Source organism: Ranitomeya variabilis, chromosome 4 (genome assembly GCF_051348905.1).
Source record: "Ranitomeya variabilis isolate aRanVar5 chromosome 4, aRanVar5.hap1, whole genome shotgun sequence".
NCBI lineage: Eukaryota > Metazoa > Chordata > Amphibia > Anura > Dendrobatidae > Ranitomeya > Ranitomeya variabilis.
The window spans coordinates 226,099,471-226,118,808 of NC_135235.1; the positions used below are offsets into that span (position 1 = coordinate 226,099,471).

General features: G+C 48.9%; 1 protein-coding gene across 1 annotated transcript in view; it reads left to right on the forward strand.

Annotated features, from left to right (window-relative positions):
- The first annotated feature begins 2,188 nt into the window (after positions 1 to 2,188).
- LOC143770461 (phospholipase A2 inhibitor NAI-like) overlaps positions 2,189 to 19,338 on the forward strand; it is a 299,420-nt gene continuing 282,270 nt past the window's right edge. Inside the window, exon 1 of the mRNA XM_077260100.1 lies at positions 2,189 to 2,506. The gene's annotated coding sequence lies outside the window, so the exon portion shown is untranslated. The remainder of the gene's footprint in view (positions 2,507 to 19,338) is intronic.

Here is a 19,338-nt window from a genome sequence, read left to right on the forward strand (position 1 = left end):
GGGTTAGAACGCAATACAAATGGTGCATATGCACCTACTGAATTCTACCTGTAGTTCAAATATGAGACATTTAGCAAATAATTGATCAATTCTTTGAGCTACCCCGCCACTTCACGGCAATCTCATAATGGGGCAGTCCTACTCTACGTATTATATTAAAATCGTGCCATACAGCCTCCTAGATGTGTAAAGAGTATAAAAAGACAGACACCATTACTAACTATGACATGCAAAACGTTCCTCCGTATACGTATTAAGATAATTCCTCCTGCTTAACTTGCTGTAAGGCATTATGGTGGAGTTCACCCAGCTGAACCTGAGGTCACGTAAGCCTTAAATGAAAGGTTTATTCTCTAGTTCTTTAATTAGTAACATTCCAATGTGCTTGAAAAACAAGAAAATGTGCAGTTTACTTTCTCAAGAATGAAAAGGATTTTTTAAATATATTGTTCACCCTGAGGTCTGTCATCTGTGCAGAAGTGCTTACAATCGGTTACCAATACAGCTTAGAAGCGCTGCTCTGAAGCTGGAAAAATCAGTGGATGCAGCCAGCCTCTATGGACTTTCACTCCTTTCATGCCCTGCCTTTGCATGCAGCTTCAGAGAGTCCACAATGTGTACCAGTGGTGGGGCAATGCATTTGGAAATTCTGCCTCTGCTTGCGGCTTCAGAGAGTCCACAATGTGTGCCAGTGGTGTGGCAATGCATTTGGAAATTCTGCCTCTGCTTGCAGCTTCAGAAAGTCCACAATGTATGCCAGGGGTGTAGCAATGCAGCTGGAAATTCTGACTCTGCTTGCAGATTCGGAGAGTCCATTATTTGTGCTAGTGGTTTGACAATGCTGCTGGAAATTCTGCCTCTGCTTGCAGCTTCAGAGAGTCTACAATGTGCGCATGTGGTGTGACAATGCAGCAGGAAATTCTGCTCCTGCTTGCAGCTTTGATGAGTCCACAATGGGTCTCAGTGGTGTAATAATGCACCTGGAAATTCTGCCTCTGCTTGCAGCTTTGGTGAGTCCACAATGTGTCCCAGTGGTGTGACAATGCAGCTGGAAATTCTGCCTCTGCTTGCAGCTTTGGAGAGTGTACAATGTATGGCAGTTTTGTGACAATGCACCTAAAAATTCAATCAATATCAATCAGCCCTCTGCAAGCAGGAGAAAGAAACCTTGGCACAGTCCCCTGCTGATAATCTAACATAAGACAACACCTTTAAAAAAATCTAAAGTGTCAAAAATAAAGCGCAAACAGATAGAGGTGCACCCTAAATATAAGGTTCTTCCAGGAAATTAGAGTCTAAAGTTACTTTCCCTTTGCAGTTTTCATGAAGATGATACCTCAATGCAATGCTACTGTATCACTGTCAGTGCAGGTCCACCTGGAATGTCAATTATTTTTTGTTTTTGCATTTCTTGTTTTTCTTTCACGTAATGGATAAATACATGTAATATCGAGCAACAAAGCCAGGAAGCACTGAAAAAAATACTATTGTTTAGCAAACGCCTAACACACGATCCAACGTCTCCCAGACCCAAAACATGATGTGATCCCCCACAGAATAAGAGCGTTTTATGTACAAGGTCAGTACGAGTTCAAAATATATCATGTCAATGTGTGCAAAGGATATAACTCAGGATAAGTAATATAATGTATGTACGCACTGACTGCACCAGCAGAATAGTGAGTGCAATGTGGCGCCCCAGGGTCCTGGTCGTCACAGTAGCATCGCTTTCATCACGGGGAGAGTGATGTTACATTTGGAAGCAATAAAGGATATCTTTTATCAGGTAATCACCATACACACAACATGTTCACACTCCGGGCCACAAGGGGGAGGTTTTGATCCTATTTCTAGGTGATTCCCCTATATATACAGTATATTGTGGTTTGGAGGGAAAGTGAGGGCAGATTGTCAGAGGGACAGAAGAGAGCAGACTGACATAGAGTGTCACAAGGTCTTAAGGGGCCGTGTAGTCTGAAGTACTACAGCTCCTGGAGAAAGAGACATACAGAAGGAGAGGACATTGTTCAGTGAGAGTGAAGGAGAGCGAGGCACAGGCGAGGACACCAGGGGGAGGACAGCAGCGAGCAGACTGTCTCCCTGGCAAAGCGCAAATAACCAAAAGCCAGCACACCGAGGTTGTAAGGGACTCTAGGACTTACATCACAACCCGGCAAGACAGCTGAACTGCAAGTTACCTGTCCACCACACACACCTGAAGACACAGTAACACATAGAGCCCGGGGCGTGCTAGAGTCCCTGTAAAAAGGCTCGAGTTACCTGTCATGCAAGTATTGTCCTATCCTATATGGGGGACAGAGAGAACTGTGAGGACTTTATCTGAAGCCATAGCCAGTAAGGGACTACAACACCATGGCACTAGAGGAAGGCTTTTAACTCCACCTGGTAAAGGGGATTCTGGATTCCCTTCCAAGCTGGCCGGACTCTGCCTGCCCTGTGATCTGGTACTCTGGACTGTGGCTGCCTGAAATCTTCAGTAAACCAGGTAAAGACTGCAAACCTGTGTCCTCGTTCTTTACTGCACCATTCACCATCTTCCATCTACACACCGGGAGCCCTGGGGATATACCTCACCTGTGGGAAGTTATACCATCTAGCTGCCATAACATCACCCCAGAGGACCCCTTAAAGTAGCGTCGGTCCCCACTGACTAAATACCACAGGTGGCGTCACGAACATAAACTTTACTCAATCTCCCCTTTTACATGGGCGCCCAGGGCCACGGACAGGGTCGCCACCGTGACATCCCCCTTCGAACACTGGACCCGGTACCGGGTTACCCCACGGCCGACAGGCGAATCAGCAGCTCTGGAGTATAATACAGGATGTAACTCAGGATCAGTAATGTAATGTATGTACACAGTGACTGCACCAGCAGAATAGTGAGTGCAGCTCTGGAGTATAATGCAGGATGTAACTCAGGATCAGTAATGTAATGTATGTACACAGTGACTTCACCCACAGAATAGTGAGTGCAGCTCTGGAGTATAATACAGGATGTAGCTCAGGATCAGTAATGTAATGTATGTACACAGTGACTGCACCAGCAGAATAGTGAGTGCAGCTCTGGAGTATAATACAGGATGTAGCTCAGGATCAGTAATGTAATGTATGTACACAGTGACTGCACCAGCAGAATAGTGAGTGCAGATCTGGAGTATAATACAGGAAATAATTCTGGATTATTATATCCTGTCTAATACAATGTAAATGTACAGATTCATTCTGCTTTTATAATGTAACATTCACATTTATTCTAAAAAAAAATGTTCTCCAAAACCAACTTGAAATACAGGATGATACATTTTCAGCCATTATTCTGTATATGTCGTGAGGACGTTTGCTCTTTATTATGACATCTGTCTTTCACATTTAATGAATTGTATCCCAGGATTATCTGGTGAGGGGTCATTCATTGTTTGGTCTTCTCTTTGTTACTTTGTTGCCAGTCATCAACCTGAGAACATAATTCTCATTGAGGCTATAACAATATCCCCTAATCCGTGTGACACATTAGTGCAGTAGTCTTCTGCTCGCTGTGCCCACCCTGGCATTGTGCCCTGGATCTACATGCCTAGATACTTCACCCTCCAGATCACACACGGGTGCTGCTTATCTCCAAGGAATCTCACTCATCTTGGTTTCTCTCAGGTAATGTAATATTGATTAAGGTGTTTGTCCAAGAAGCAAAAAATAAACTTTCGCAATGGGCATCTTCATATTGAGAGGTCATTGCGATATGAAGGTCGAAAGAAGGAGTCCAACCCAAGTGCCGACTCTTGCGGAATCCGGTGGTCATTTGCTTGTCCGGGAGGTTCACAAAAAAGCAAAAGGAGTCCACAAATCATCAATCATATTTTTCTTGGCCATTATCATGGGGAGATAGGAACAACGTGTTGATTTGATGGAAAACTGGCATAGATTGGGTAGAAAGTGTCAATGGGGAGTGGCTTAGACCAAAACTTTGTGGTTGCACGCTGTATGTGGCAGAAGGGTAATTCTCTCACACCAAATGGAGGTGATCAAGTGGAATCCAAGAATATCTTGGATATTGATGAACCATCCTGATGATGGGATCATTGAGGCTCTGACGCCATTGGCTGGTGATGTATGGCGGTTACAGAGTCTCAACACCACAGCTCCATGGCCTGTGTAGTGGCTGTTCTTGGGTACTGCAGCTCAGTTTCCATTGAAGTGAATGTATCAGCATCTGTGAAAGTCGACTACAGTGTAAGAGGCTCCTCCGAGTCTGTAAATTATGGCTTTTGACAGTGAAAAGTAAATTACAGAATTCACTTATAAAAATTATCTTTCTCCAGGATAGGCTTCCAATATCAGATTTTGGGGGTAAGGCATCGGACACCTCATCCAATCCACTGATTGGCCAGTACACCATGTAAACAGACGATTGATGGGTGTATGAAACGCCACATCTTCACTGGTCCATCTTGGAAATAGGTTATTTATTCCTTATTCTTCAAAAACCTTTTTAATCTGTGAATTCTATACTTTAGCTTATACTGTCCAAAAGAATAATTTACAAAGAGTCAAAGGAGACAGAGAGGAGCCACCAAGGAGCCTCCAAGGAGCTGCCAAGGAGCTGATAAGGAGCTGGTAAGGAGCCGACAAGAAGCCACCAAGGAGCTGGTAAGGAGCCGACAAGAAGCCGCCAAGGAGCTGATAAGGAGCCGACAAGAAGCCACCAAGGAGCTGGTAAGGAGCCGACAAGAAGCCGCCAAGGAGCTGATAAGGAGCCGACAAGAAGCCGCCAAGGAGCTGGTAAGGAGCCGACAAGAAGTCGCCAAGGAGCTGATAAGGAGCCGACAAGGAGCTGCGAATGAGCCGCTGAAGAGCCCCTTCATCTGATATTATGCCATTGGGTCTCATTATAACTATCAGACTCCTGTCATCTAATCTGACTTCCAAAGACTTTCTTATGGTGTATGCAGAATCCCGAGGTCTTTCTTCTTGTGGTCTGGATGCACAAAACAGGAAATGGACCCACTAATCTCCAGATATTTATAACTGGGAAACAGACGGTTCCGGATGGAAAGTTCCTCCAAAGTCTCTTCTGTCCAAACCGAGAAAATAACATTTTCGATGTTGGTAAAAAGCTTTGCTGGCAAAAGAAGTGAAAGTCTGGAGGAAGCAGAGGAACTGAAAGCTGAGCCCTATGTGTGATACTGCCTGCTGAGCTGTGTATCTAATCCTAACATGTATGGTACTACCTGCTGAGCCGTGTATCTAATCATATCATGTAAGGTACTACCTACTGAGATGTGTATCTAATCCTATCATGTAAGGTACTGCCTGCTGAGCTGTGCATCTAACCTTAACATGTAAGGTACTGCCTGCTGAGCTGTGCATCTAACCTTAACATGTAAGGTACTGCCTGCTGAGCTGTGTATCTAACCTTAACATGAAAGGTATTGCCTGCTGAGCTGTGTATCTAACCTTAGCATGAATGGTACTGCCTGCTGAGCTGTGTATCTAACCTTAACATGACAGGTACTGCCTGCTGAGCTGTGTATCTAACCTTAACATGAAAGGTACTGCCTGCTGAGCTGTGTATCTAATCTTATCATGCAACATACTACCTGCTGAGCTGTGTATCTAACCCTAACATTTGTGTAATTGTATGTTGAGCTATGAATGTAAATATATCACGTAAGATACAGCCTGCAGAGCTATGTATCTAATTCTAGCACGACTTTGACAGCTGAGCTTTGTATTTTATTCTAGCATATGTAATACTGGCTGCAGATCTTTATACAGTGGGGCAAAAAAGTATTTAGTCATTCAGCAATAGTGCAAGTTCCACCACTTAAAAAGATGAGAGGCGTCTGTAATTTACATCATAGGTAGACCTCAACTATGGGAGACAAACTGAGAAAAAAAAATCCAGAAAATCACATTGTCTGTTTTTTTTATCATTTTATTTGCATATTATGGTGGAAAATAAGTGTTTAGTCAGAAACAAACAATCAAGATTTCTGGCTCTCACAGACCTGTAACTTCTTCTTTATGAGTCTCCTCTTTCCTCCACTCATTACCTGTAGTAATGGCACCTGTTTAAACTTGTTATCAGTATAAAAAGACACCTGTGCACACCCTCAAACAGTCTGACTCCAAACTCCACTATGGTGAAGACCAAAGAGCTGTCAAAGGACACCAGAAACAAAATTGTAGCCCTGCACCAGGCTGGGAAGACTGAATCAGCAATAGCCAACCAGCTTGGAGTGAAGAAATCAACAGTGGGAGCAATAATTAGAAAATGGAAGACATTCGAGACCACTGATAATCTCCCTCGATCTGGGGCTCCATGCAAAATCCCACCCTGTGGGGTCAGAATGATCACAAGAACGGTGAGCAAAAATCCCAGAACCACGCGGGGGGACCTAGTGAATGAACTGCAGAGAGCTGGGACCAATGTAGCAAGGCCTACCATAAGTAACACACTACGCCACCATGGACTCAGATCCTGCAGTGCCAGACGTGTCCCACTGCTTAAGCCAGTACATGTCCGGGCCCGTCTGAAGTTTGCTAGAGAGCATTTGGATGATCTAGAGGAGTTTTGGGAGAATGTCCTATGGTCTGATGAAACCAAACTGGAACTGTTTGGTAGAAACACAACTTGTCGTGTTTGGAGGAAAAAGAATACTGAGTTGCATCCATCAAACACCATACCTACTGTAAAGCATGGTGGTGGAAACATCATGCTTTGGGGCTGTTTCTCTGCAAAGGGGCCAGGACGACTGATCCGGGTACATGAAAGAATGAACGGGGCCATGTATCGTGAGATTTTGAGTGCAAACCTCCTTCCATCAGCAAGGGCATTGAAGAAGAAACGTGGCTGAGTCTTTCAACATGACAATGATCCAAAGCACACCGCCAGGGCAACGAAGGAGTGGCTTCGTAAGAAGCATTTCAAGGTCCTGGAGTGGCCTAGCCAGTCTCCAGATCTCAACCCTATAGAAAACCTTTGGAGGGAGTTGAAAGTCCGTGTTGCCAAGCGAAAAGCCAAAAACATCACTGCTCTAGAGGAGATCTGCATGGAGGAATGGGCCAACATACCAACAACAGTGTGTGGCAACCTTGTGAAGACTTACAGAAAACGTTTGACCTCTGTCATTGCCAACAAAGGATATATTACAAAGTATTGAGATGAAATTTTGTTTCTGACCAAATACTTATTTTCCACCATAAAATGCAAATAAAATAATAAAAAAACAGACAATGTGATTTTCTGGATTTTTTTTTCTCAGTTTGTCTCCCATAGTTGAGGTCTACCTATGATGTAAATTACAGACGCCTCTCATCTTTTTAAGTGGTGGAACTTGCACTATTGCTGACTGACTAAATACTTTTTTGCCCCACTGTATATAATCCCACTATGGGTGATATCTGCTGAGTAGTGTTGAGCATTCCGATACCGCAAGTATCGGGTATCGGCCGATATTTGCGGTATCGGAATTCCGATACCGAGTTCCGATATTTTCAGTATATCGGATACCGGAATCAGAAGTTCCCACAATTCAAAGTGCCTGAATTCAGCCAATGAGGAATGAGTAGAAGTGTGGGCACATCCTGTTCTGCATGGTGGGCATGTAACTACTGGCATGGCTGTGATTGGCTGCTGAAATGATGTCATGATGCACTATAAAAGTCACTGCCGCCATTTAGGGCTCACTCTGCTGTGAATTCAGTTAGGGACAGGACGCTGTGTTCTGATTGAGGGCCAGTTTAGAGATAGCGATTTGCTTCATTGTGCTTTACCCAGGCTAATTTAGCAACCGCTGTGTGACATCCTTGATTTTGCCTTGCAGCGCTGTTCACAGCTGTCTGCAAGGTCTCTGTGTGTGTGAGTGCACATCGCTCTGTAGTCTGTCCGCAGCCACAGCCAGTTGTAGTCAGCTCAGAGTGCGTCACTGCCTCATACTGTTCTATCCATTGTCCTTTTTTGCAATTAGTGCAGCCTGCTGCACATTTTTTCAAATATTTCCTATTAGTGGCTTTCCACCCGTACCCAGCTAAATTGTGGAAAAACACTACATAGGATTACATAGAGGAGGTTTTTTTGGCCTTGCAGCACCGTTTATGGCTGTCTGCACGGTCTCTGTGTGAGTGCACATCGCTCTGTAGCCTGTCCGCAGCCACAGCCAGTTGTAGTCAGCTCAGAATGTGTCACTGCCTCATACCGTTCTATCCATTGTCCTTTTTTGCAATTAGTGCAGCCCGCTGCACATTTTTTCAAATATTTCCTATTAGTGGCTTTCCATCCGTATCCAGCTAAATTGTGGAAAAACACTACATAGGATTACATAGAGGAGGTTTTTTTTGGCCTTGCAGCACCGTTTACGGCTGTCTGCACGGTCTCTGTGTGAGTGCACATCGCTCTGTAGTCTGTCCACAGCCACAGCCAGTTGTAGTCAGCTCAGAGTGCATCACTGCCTCATACTGTTTTATCCATTGTCCTTTTTTGCAATTAGTGCAGCCTGCTGCACATTTTTTCAAATACTTCCTATTAGTGGCTTTCCATCCGTATCCAGCTAAATTGTGGAAAAACACTACATAGGATTACATAGAGGAGGCTTTTTTGGCCTTGCAGCGCCGTTTACGGCTGTCTGCACGGTCTGTGTGTGAGTGCAGCTCACTCTGTAGTCAGTTCTGCAAAAAAAAAAAATAATAATAATAAAGTTTACAGTTGTGTAGGCCACATTAGCTCATATTAAAGTCTAGTCCACACTTTAGAAAATTAGTGTTTCTTATAGGAGCTGTTCAGGAATAAGCACACTAAGCCCTTAGTACTTTTCTGCTTATCTTTGTCAGTCAATCAAGATGAAGAAGGCAGGGAGTTAGGCACGTGGGCATGGGCGCGGAGCAGGGAGAGGACATGGGGATTCTGTGCCTGCTGCGGGCACCGGTGACTCATCATCACCCAGTTTCAGCAGGGAATAGTCCTTCATTCCCAGCTTTGTAGGAGATCGCCGTACACCGCTGCTGCGTGAAGAACAAATTGAAGCCGTTGTCGGATGGATGGCAGCTAACGCATGGACTTCAAATAGTGCCACATCCTCTTAGGCACAGAGCACTGGAGAGCACCCGTCTGTCTCTTCACCACCTGCCAAATTGCCCAGGCAGTCAGAGAGCCCAGGACAGGAGCCATCTCTACTTATGTTCTCTGAATCTCTTGGCTTGGAAACAGGGGGCCAGCCAAGCAGCATTGGAGAAATGGAAGAAGATGCAGTATGCAGTGATGCCCAACAGCTTTGTCTCTCTGACTCTGAAGAGACGGGTGGGCCAGTGCCTCCGGTCACCACACCGCAGTACGCATCTGATGATGAGACTCAGGTGCCACTTTCTGGTGCGTACTGTGCTGCCGAGACTACCCAGGAGAAGCCATTGGTGGCAGAGGGTAGTGTAGATGATGAGGTCCTTGACCCATCGTGGCGTGAGGTACAGGAAGGTGGTGGGAGTAGCTCTGAGGAAGAGATTCTCCAAACGGGCCAAAGAGGGAGAGGGAGGGGGAAGTCTGCGGTTCCTGTAGCCTCCACTTTGGCACCCGTTAGGAGCATGCCTCTTCCAAAAGCCAAAACGGGCGCTCCCAAGACTTGCAGTGCCTGGTCCTTTTTTGACACAGTTGCAGATGACATTTGCTTTGTCAAATGCAAGGTGTCGTCAGAAAGTCAAAAGAGGGAAAAATGTCAGCAACCTCAATACCACAAATATGTGGAAACATGTGCGGACTAAGCATGCGGTGGAGTTACAAAAACACACTGAAGACCTAGGCCAACCAACAGCGGCACCTACCACCTCTTCAGCTCGTGTTGTTGCCTCTTCCTCCAGCTCACAAACAGCTGGTTCAGCTTCCTCACAGGATCGCCATGGAAGAACCTCTGGCACTGTTGCCCAGAGACCCACTGTAATTCCACCCACAGCACCACGTTCCCAGTCATCCTCACACTCCCAGCCCAGTCTACAGCCATCGGTAGCACAGGCATGGGAGAAAAGGCAGCCATTCTCGGCAAACCACCCCCGAGCACAGGCTCTGAACGCTGGCATTGCAAAACTACTGTCCCTTGAAATGCTGTCATTCAGGCTGGTGGAGACTGACAGCTTCCGTAACTTGATGGCATTGGCAGTCCCACAGTACAATGTGCCCAGCCGCTTTTATTTCAGCAGGCAAGCCGTCCCTGCCCTGCACAAGCATGTGGAGGGACACATAAAACGCGCCACTGAACGCCGTCAGTAGCAAGGTCCACCTCACCACCGATGCATGGACCAGTCACCATGGACAGGGGCGATATCTTTCCCTCACTGCCCATTGGGTTAATGTTGTTGAGCCGGGTACAGATTGTGCGAGTGGTGCAGGACGTGTTCTGCCAACTCCAAGGATTGCAGGAATCCAGTCTGTACGCATTGACTCCTCCTCATACACAAGTTCCTCAGAATCATCACTGCAGGAGCCGTCACAGTCCACCTCCACATGGACCTGTGAACGTTTACCTGTTACGAGCACATGAGCACAAGTGTGGCCAAACGTCAACAGGCCATCTTGAAATTAATTTCTTTGGGGAATCGAAGCCACACAGCGCAGGAGCTCTGGAATGCCATCAAGCAGGAGAGCGACATGTGGTTTGTGCCAGCGAATCTCCAGCCTGGCATGGTAGTGTGTGACAATGGCCGAAATCTGGTGGCAGCTCTGGGCCTAGGCAACCTCACTCACATCCCATGTCTGGCACATGTGCTCAACTTGGTTGTGCAGAGTTTTTTGAGGGACTATCCGGATCTTGATGCACTGCTGCACAAGGTCCGCCTAGAGTGTGCTCACTTGCGGTGTTCCAGCATGGCAAGATCGCGCATTGCAGCTCTGCAGCGCCGATTCCACCTTCCGGAACATCGCATCATATGTGACCTACCCACCAGGTGGAATTCCACGTTACATTTGTTGGAGCGGTTGTGTGAGCAGCAGCAAGCAGTAATGAAGTACCAGCTGCATCAGGCGCAAAGAAGTCGCAGTTTGCGCCGTTCAGACTTCACAACCACTGAGTGGGCCACTATGAAGGACGTCTGCCAGGTTTTGCGTTCCTTCGATGATTCCATGCGGATGTCGAGTGCAGATGATGCACTAGTCAGCATGACTGTCCCCTTTATCGGCCTGCTTCAACAAACACTGCAAGCGCTAAGGGATGATGTTGTGGAAGAGGTGGAGGATGAGGAGTCACCAATTCCATCAGCTTCTGGACAGTCAGTGCTACGTGGTTCCTCACAAAGGCCTAGGCAGGGGTCACTTTGTGAGGAGGATGAGGAGGAGTCAATGGGGAGGAAGACATCGGTCCAGAGGAGGGAGTGACACAATTCTCCAATAGTCAGTGTGTAGAGCGAGGGTGGGGTGATGCAGAGCAGGCAGAGATCACGCCTCAAGCAGGGGACAGCGTTTCTTGGCCAGTTGGCAGTCTGCAGCACATGGTTGATTACATGCTGCAGTGACTGAGAAATGACCGCCGCATCGCCCACATTCTCAACACGGCTGACTATTGGGTGGACACCTTCCTAGATCCTCGCTACCGGGACAACTTACAAAGCCTCATAACTAGTGTTGAGCGATACCGTCCGATACTTGAAAGTATCGGTATCGGATAGTATCGGCCGATACCCGAAAAGTATCGGATATCGCCGATACCGATACCCGATACCAATACAAGTCAATGGGACACCAAGTATCGGAAGGTATCCTGATGGTTCCCAGGGTCTGAAGGAGAGGAAACTCTCCTTCAGGCCCTGGGATCCATATTACTGTGTAAAATAAAGAATTAAAATAAAAAATATTGATATACTCACCTCTCCGGAGGCCCCTGGACATCACTGCTGGTAACCGGCAGCCTTCTTTGCTTAAAATGAGCGCGTTTAGGGCCTTCCTGTTGTGATCCGCTTTTTGGGCTCCCCTGGTGGTGGCTGGTGGTACTGGAGACTTGTGTGTGCTTTTCTGCCTCAGCTCACCTGCTTCCATCAGTTTTGGGAGTTCCCTATTTAGCCTTGCTCTCCAGTCACTTCCTTGCCGGTCATCATTGTAACCTGAGTCATTCAGTTGCATGTTCCTGCTACTAGTCTGCTGATCAGCTAAGTGGACTCTTGTCCTTATTGTTTTGTATTTCTTGTCCAGTTTACAGTTTTGTCATTTCCTGTTACTGGAAGCTCTTGTGGACTGAAATTGCCACTCCTGTGTCATGAGTTGACACAGGAGTCTTAAAGTAATTTCAGGATGGGTTTTTGAAAGGGTTTTTCAGCTGACCGTGAAGTCCTCTTTTGTATCCTTCCTCTATCTAGTAAGTGGACCTCGCTTTGCTAAATCTACCTTCATACTGTGTATGTCTTTTCCTCTGAACTCACCGTTAATATATGTGGGGGCTACTATCATCTTTGGGGAATTTCTCTAGAGGTAAGCCAGGTCTGTTCCTTCCTCTTCCAGGCGTAGGTAGTTCTCCGGCTGGCGCGTGGCATTTAGGCAGCCGTAGGAATGCTCCCTGGCTACTGTTAGTTGTGTGGTAGATTTAGGTCACGGTCAGCTTGAGTTTCCATCACCCGAGAGCTAGTCTGTTATTTTTGTGTTTCTGATGTTCCCATGCCATTGGGGAATCATGACACCTTCCATGACGTCACGGCTTCTGATTGGTTGCGTGCCGCTCATGTGACCGCCACGCGACCAATCAGAAGCCGTGACGTCATGGAAGGTGCTGAACGCGCTCATTTTAAGCAAAGCAGGCTGCCGGTTACCAGCGGTGATGTCCAGGGGCCTCCGGAGAGGTGAGTATATCAATATTTTTTATTTTAATTCTTTATTTTTTACATGGATATGGATCCCAGGGCCTGAAGGAGAGTTTCCTCTCCTTCAGACCCTGGGAACCATACACTGGGAACTTCCGATTCCGATTCCCGATACCACAAAAGTATCGGATCTCGTTATCGGAATTCCGATACCGCAAGTATCGGCCGATACCCGATACTTGCGGTATCGGAATGCTCAACACTACTCATAACACCGTTGAACCGGGAGCGTAAAATGCGGGAGTACCAAGACACACTGGTGAATTCCATCATCTTCTCCAGTCCAACTGAGAGCAGTGCTGCTAGTGCTTTACAAAGCAGCTCAGTGCGTCGAGGCAGTGGAGGAAGCTCTGCACAAAGAGGGAGCAGAAGCAGTGCCTCAGCACAAGGCAAGACCAGTATGGCCCAACTGTGGCACAGTTTTGTGTGCCCGCCACACATGTCTACACCATCACAGATGGCTCCAGTCAGCAGGAGGCAGCATTTCCGTCAGATGGTGACAGACTACATGTCTTGCCCTCTTACTGTACTCCCAGAGGGCTCTTCCCCCTTCAAATTTTGGGTCCCTAAGCTGGATACAAGGCCAGAGCTAAGCCAGTATGCATTGGAGGTGCTAGCTTGCCCTGCTGCTAGTGTATTATCGGAACGCGTCTTTAGTGCCACAGGTGGTGTACTAACAGACCGTCGCATGTGACTATCCTCCGATAACGTTGACCGGCTTACTTTTCTGAAAATGAACAAGGCCTGGATCTCGAAGGAATTTGCCACTCCTCTTCCAGATTAAATAATTGCTTGGCTACAGAATCCAGATCTCTTGTTGCGTTCATGTTTCTACCACCTGAACTGTAATCCCTGGGCTCCAACACCGCCAGTTGATGCTCAGAAGTGCCTCTGCATATTCAAAACACATGACCCAGTGTTATTGGGTTTCAGTAACTTCAGCTGATCCCCAGCCGGCAATGTGTCCTGCGACCGCCACGCTGACACAACTACTGAAATTTAAGAGAACCTGTCCCCCCTAGGCGTTTGTTACTGAAAGAGCCACCTTGTGCAGCAGTAATGCTGCACAAGGAAAAGGTAGCTCTTTTAGTTTAGCTCCTTGCACACACAGAACTTAACACTTATAAAATGTGTCCCCTCATACCGTGAAACCATCCCAGAGGTGGGACTTTCCTTCGTAATGGGATGCAGCACAGCCATCATTCCTACCCTCTTGGCGCTGTGCGCCGCCTCCTCAGTGCTGTTTGAATCTGTCCTGGAGCCTGCGCTGTTATGTTATCCCTTGGCCATGTGCACTTAGCGCTGCCCGTCTTCTGATATCATTTGTTGTCAGGCTACATGCTCCTGTGCAGCCGCGCTGCCCGAGATCCCACCTCACAGTCTCTTCTGATTTATTCACACTGCGGGCCTGCGATCCTTGGGCATGCGCAGTGCATATCTTCACCTCAGGCTCTCACTCATCTCCCTCCGCCTTCTTCAGACTGTGCACCATCAGCTGATCCCTAATAGCATGCCACGGCCGTGACATCGCACAGTCTGAAGAAGCCGGAAGGAGGGGAGTGAGAGGTGAAGATATGCACTGCGCATGCCCATGGATCCCAGGCCCGCAGTGTGATTACATTACATTGTTACTGAAAGAGCCACCTTGTGCAGAAGTAATGTTGCACAAGGAAAAGGTGCCTCTTTTCGTTGTGCTCCTTGCATACGCTGAACCTAACACTTATGAATTGTGTCCCCTCACACCGTGAAATCGTCCCGGAGGTGGGACTTTCCTTCATAATGGGACGCAGCACAGCTGTCATTCCTACCCCCTTGGCACCGTGCGCCGCCTCCTCAGCGTTGTTTGATTCTGTCCCAGAGCCTGTGCTGTTATGTTCAACCTTTGCCGTGCGCATTTAGCGCTACCCGTCTTCTGACATCATTTGTTGTCAGGCTTCCTGTGCCTGTGCGGCCGCGCAGCCCAAGATCCCGCCTCGCAGTCTCTTCTGATTTAATCACACTGCGGGCCTGGGATCCATGGGCATGCGCAGTGCATATCTTCACCTCAGGGTCTCACTCATCTCCCTCCGCCTTCTTCAGACTGTGCGCCGTCAGCTGATCCCTAATAGCATGCCACGGCCGTGACGCCGCACAGTCTGATGAAGCCGGAAGGAGGTGAGTGAGAGGTGAAGATATGCACTGCGCATGCCCATGGATCCCAGGCCCGCAGTGTGATTACATTAGATGACACTGCGAGGTGGGATCTCGGGCAGCGCGTCCGCACAGGCACAGCCAGCCTGACAACAAATGATGTCAGAAGACGGGCAGCGCTAACTGCGCATGGCCAAGGGATAACATAACAGCGCAGGCTCCGGGACAGAATCAAACAACGCTGAGGAGGTGGCGCACGGCGCCAAGGGGGTAGGAATGACGGCTGTGCTGCGTCCCATTACGAAGGAAAGTCCCACCTCCGGGACGGTTTCACGGTATCAGGGGACACATTTTATAAATGTTTAGTTCTGCGTTTGCAAGGAGCATAATTAAAAGAGCCACCTTTTGCATCATTAGTGCTGCACAAGGTGGCTCTATCAGCTACAAACGCCTTGGGGGGTTTAAAGGTTCCCTTTCAACTTCCTCCAATCAGGCTTCGGCCTACACTCTGCTCCTCCTGCTGTCCCTGGGCTCTAACACCGCCAGTTGGTGCTCAGAAGTGCTGGCTGCACAGAGAAAAACACTTGCCACTGTGTCAGTGGGGATCAGTAACGCCAGCTGTTCCCCTGCTGTGTAGCCAGCAACGTGTCCTGCAAATGCCACGCAGACACAACAGACATTAAGCTGCCTCCAGTGCAGGCTTCGGCCTACACTCTGCTCCTCCTGCTGTCCCTGGGCTCTAACACCACCAGTTGGTGCTCGGAAGAGCTGGCTGCACAGAGAAAAACACTCGCCTCGCAATAGTGTCAGTGGGGTTCAGTAACGCCAGCTGTTCCCCTTCTGTGTAGCCGGCAATGTGTCCTGCAAATGCCACGCAGACACAACAGAAATAAAAGTGCCTCCAGTGCAGGCTTCAGCCTACACTCTGCTCCTCCTGCTGTCCCTGGGCTCTAACACTGCCAGTTGGTGCTCGGAAGTGCTGGCTGCAAAGAGAAAAACACTCGCCTCGGTGTCAGTGGGGTCCAGTAACGCCAGCTGTTCCCCTGCTGTGTAGCCGGCAATGTGTCCTGCAAATGCCACGCAGACACAACAGATATTAAGGTGCATCCATTGCAGGCTTCAGCCTACACTCTGCTCCTCCTGCTGTCCCTGGGCTCTAACACTGCCAGTTGGTGCTCGGAAGTGCTGGCTGCACAGAGAAAAACACTTGCCACTGTGTCAGTGGGGTTCAGCTGTTCCCCTGCTGTGTAGCCGGCAACGTGTCCTGAAAACGCAACGCAGACACTACTACAAAAATTAAAGGGAACCTGCCCCCCCCAAGGTGTTTGTAACTAAAAGAGCCACCTTGTGCAGCACTAATGCTGCATTTGGACAAGGTGGCTCTTTTTGTTATACTCATTGCACACGCAGAACTAAAGACTTATAAAATGTGTCCCCTGATACCGTTTAACCGTCCCGGAGGTGTGACTTTCCTTTGTAATGACACGCAGCAACCCCCTTGGCGCCGTGCGCCGCCTCCTCAGCGTTGTTTGAATCTGTCCCTGAGCCTGCGCTGTTATGTTATCCCTTGGCCATGCGCAGTTAGTGCTGCCCGTCTTCTGACATCATTTGTTGTCAGGCTGGCTGCGCCTGTGTGACTGCCCTGCCCGAGATCACGCCCCGCAGTGTCTTATTTATTCTCACTGCGGGGCTGGGATTCATGGGCATGCGCAGTGCATATGTTCGCCTCTCACTCATCTCCTTCCGCCTTCTTCAGACTGTGTGGCTTCACAGCTGTGGCATGCGATAAGGGATCAGCTGACGTCGCACAGTCTGAAGCAGGCGTAAGGACATGAGTGAGAGGCGAAGATATTTACTGCGCAAGGCCATGAATCCCAGCCCCACAGGGTGAATAAATCAGAAGACACTGCGGGGCTGGGATTCATGGGCATGAGCAGTGCATATCTCCGCCTCTCACTCAACTCCTTCCGCCTTCTTCAGACTGTGCGGCTTCACGCCGTGGCATGCGATAAGGGATCAGCTGACCCCGCACAGTCTGAAGCAGGCGTAAGGACATGAGTGAGAGGCGAAGATATTTACTGCTCAAGGCCATGAATCCCAGCCCCGCAGGGTGAATAAATCAGAAGACACTGCGGGGCTGGGATTCATGGGCATGCGCAGTGCATATCTTCGCCTCTCACTCTTCTCCTTCCGCCTTCTTCAGACTGTGCGGCTTCACGGCCATGGCATGCGATAAGGGATCAGCTGACGCCACACAGTCTGAAGCAGGCGTAAAGATATGAGTGAGATGCGAAGATATTTACTGCGCAAGGCCATGAATCCCAGCCCCACAGGGTGAATAAATCAGAAGAAACTGCGGGGCTGGGATTCATGGCCTTGCGCAGTAACAGCGCATGGCCACGGGATAACACAACAGCGCAGGCTCCGGAACACAAAAAAGAAACGCTCAGGAGGCAGCGCCCAGCACCAAGGGGGTATTTTTGACAGCTGTGCTTTGTCTCATTAAGAAGGAAATTCCCGCCTCTGAGACGGTTTCACTGTATAAGGGGCAAAATTTTAGAAGTGTTTCATTCAGCATGTGCAAGGAACATAATTAAAAGAGCCTACACTCTGCTCCCTCTGCTGACCCTGGGCTCCAACACCGCTAGTTGGTGCCCGGAAGTGCTGGCTGCACAGAGAAAAACACTCACCACTGTGTCAGTGGGGTTCAGTAACGTCAGCTGTTCCCCTGCTGTGTAGCCGGCAACGTGTCCTGCAAACGCCACGCACACAACAGATATTAAACTGCCTCCAGTGCAGGCTTGGGCCTACACTCTGCTCCCCCTGCTGACCCTGGGCTACAACACCGCCAGTTGGAGCTCGGAAGTGCTGGATACACAGAAACACTCGCCTCGCCACTTTGTCAGTGGGGTTCAGCAATGCCAGCTGTTTCCCTGCTGTGTAGCCGGCAACGTGTCCTTCAAACACCACGCAGACACAACAAATATTAAACTGCCTCCGGTGCAAGCTTCGGCCTACACTCTGCTCCTTCTGCTGACCCTGGGCTCCAACACCGCTAGTTGCTGCTCGGAAGTGCTGTTTGCACAGTCAACACTTGCTGCCGTGTTATTGGGTTTCAGTAACGTCAGCTGATCCCCAGCTGTGTATCCGGCAATGTGTCCTGCTACCGCCACGCTGACACTCCTACAGATGTTAAACTGCCTCGAGTACAGGCTTTGGCCTACACTCTGCTCCCCCTGCTGACCCTGGGCTCCAACACCGCCAGTTGGTGCCCGGAAGTGCTGGCTGCACAGAGAAAAACACTCACCACTGTGTCAGTGGGGTTCAGTAACGTCAGCTGTTCCCCTGCTGTTTAGCCGGCAACGTGTCCTGCAAACGCCACGCAGACATAACAGATATTAAACTGCCTCCAGTGCAGGCTTCGGCCTACACTCTGCTCCTTCTGCTGACCCTGGGCTCCAACACCGCTAGTTGCTGCTCGGAAGTGCTGTTTGCACAGTCAACACTTGCTGCCGTGTTATTGGGTTTCAGTAACGTCAGCTGATCCCCAGCTGTGTATCCGGCAATGTGTCCTGCGACCGCCACGCTGACACTCCTACAGATGTTAAACTGCCTCGAGTGCAGGCTTCGGCCTACACTCTGCTCCCCCTGCTGACCCTGGGCTCCAACACCGCCAGTTGGAGCTCAGAAGTGCTGGCTACTCAGAGAAAAACACTCGCCTCGCCACTGTGTCAGTGGGGTTCAGCAATGCCAGCTGTTCCCCTGCTGTGTAGCCGGCAACGTGTCCTGCAAAAGCCATGCAGACACAACAGATATTAAACTGCCTCCAGTGCACGCTTCGGCCTGCACTCTGCTCCCCCTGCTGACCCTGGGCTCCAACACCGCTAGTTTGGGCTCTAGGAAGACAATCTTTAATAGGTCCCCCTGGTTCCAGTACCGTCAGCTGGTTCCGGGCAGAGCCTTTGGCTTAAGTGCCTCCTTCTGGGTATCCGAGTTCCACCAACGTCAGGTGGTCCTTGGTAGTGCTTTCTGGCACGGGTACCTCCTGCTCAGTAACTGGGTTCCAGTAATGTCAGCTGGTCCTCGGTAGTTCCATTGGCTCTTGGACCTTCGGCTACCCATCCGGGTTCCAATACCATCAGCTGGTTCTCGGCAGTGTCTTTTGCTCTTGTACCTTCTGCTCCCCATCCTGGTTCCAGTACCGTCAGCTGGTTCCGGGCAGAGCCTTTGGCTTAGGTGCCTCCTTCTGGGTATCCAAGTTCCACCAACGTCAGGTGGTCCTTGGTAGTGCTTTCTGGCACGGGTACCTCCTGCTTAGTAACCGGGTTCCAGTAATGTCAGCTGGTCCTCGGTAGTTCCATT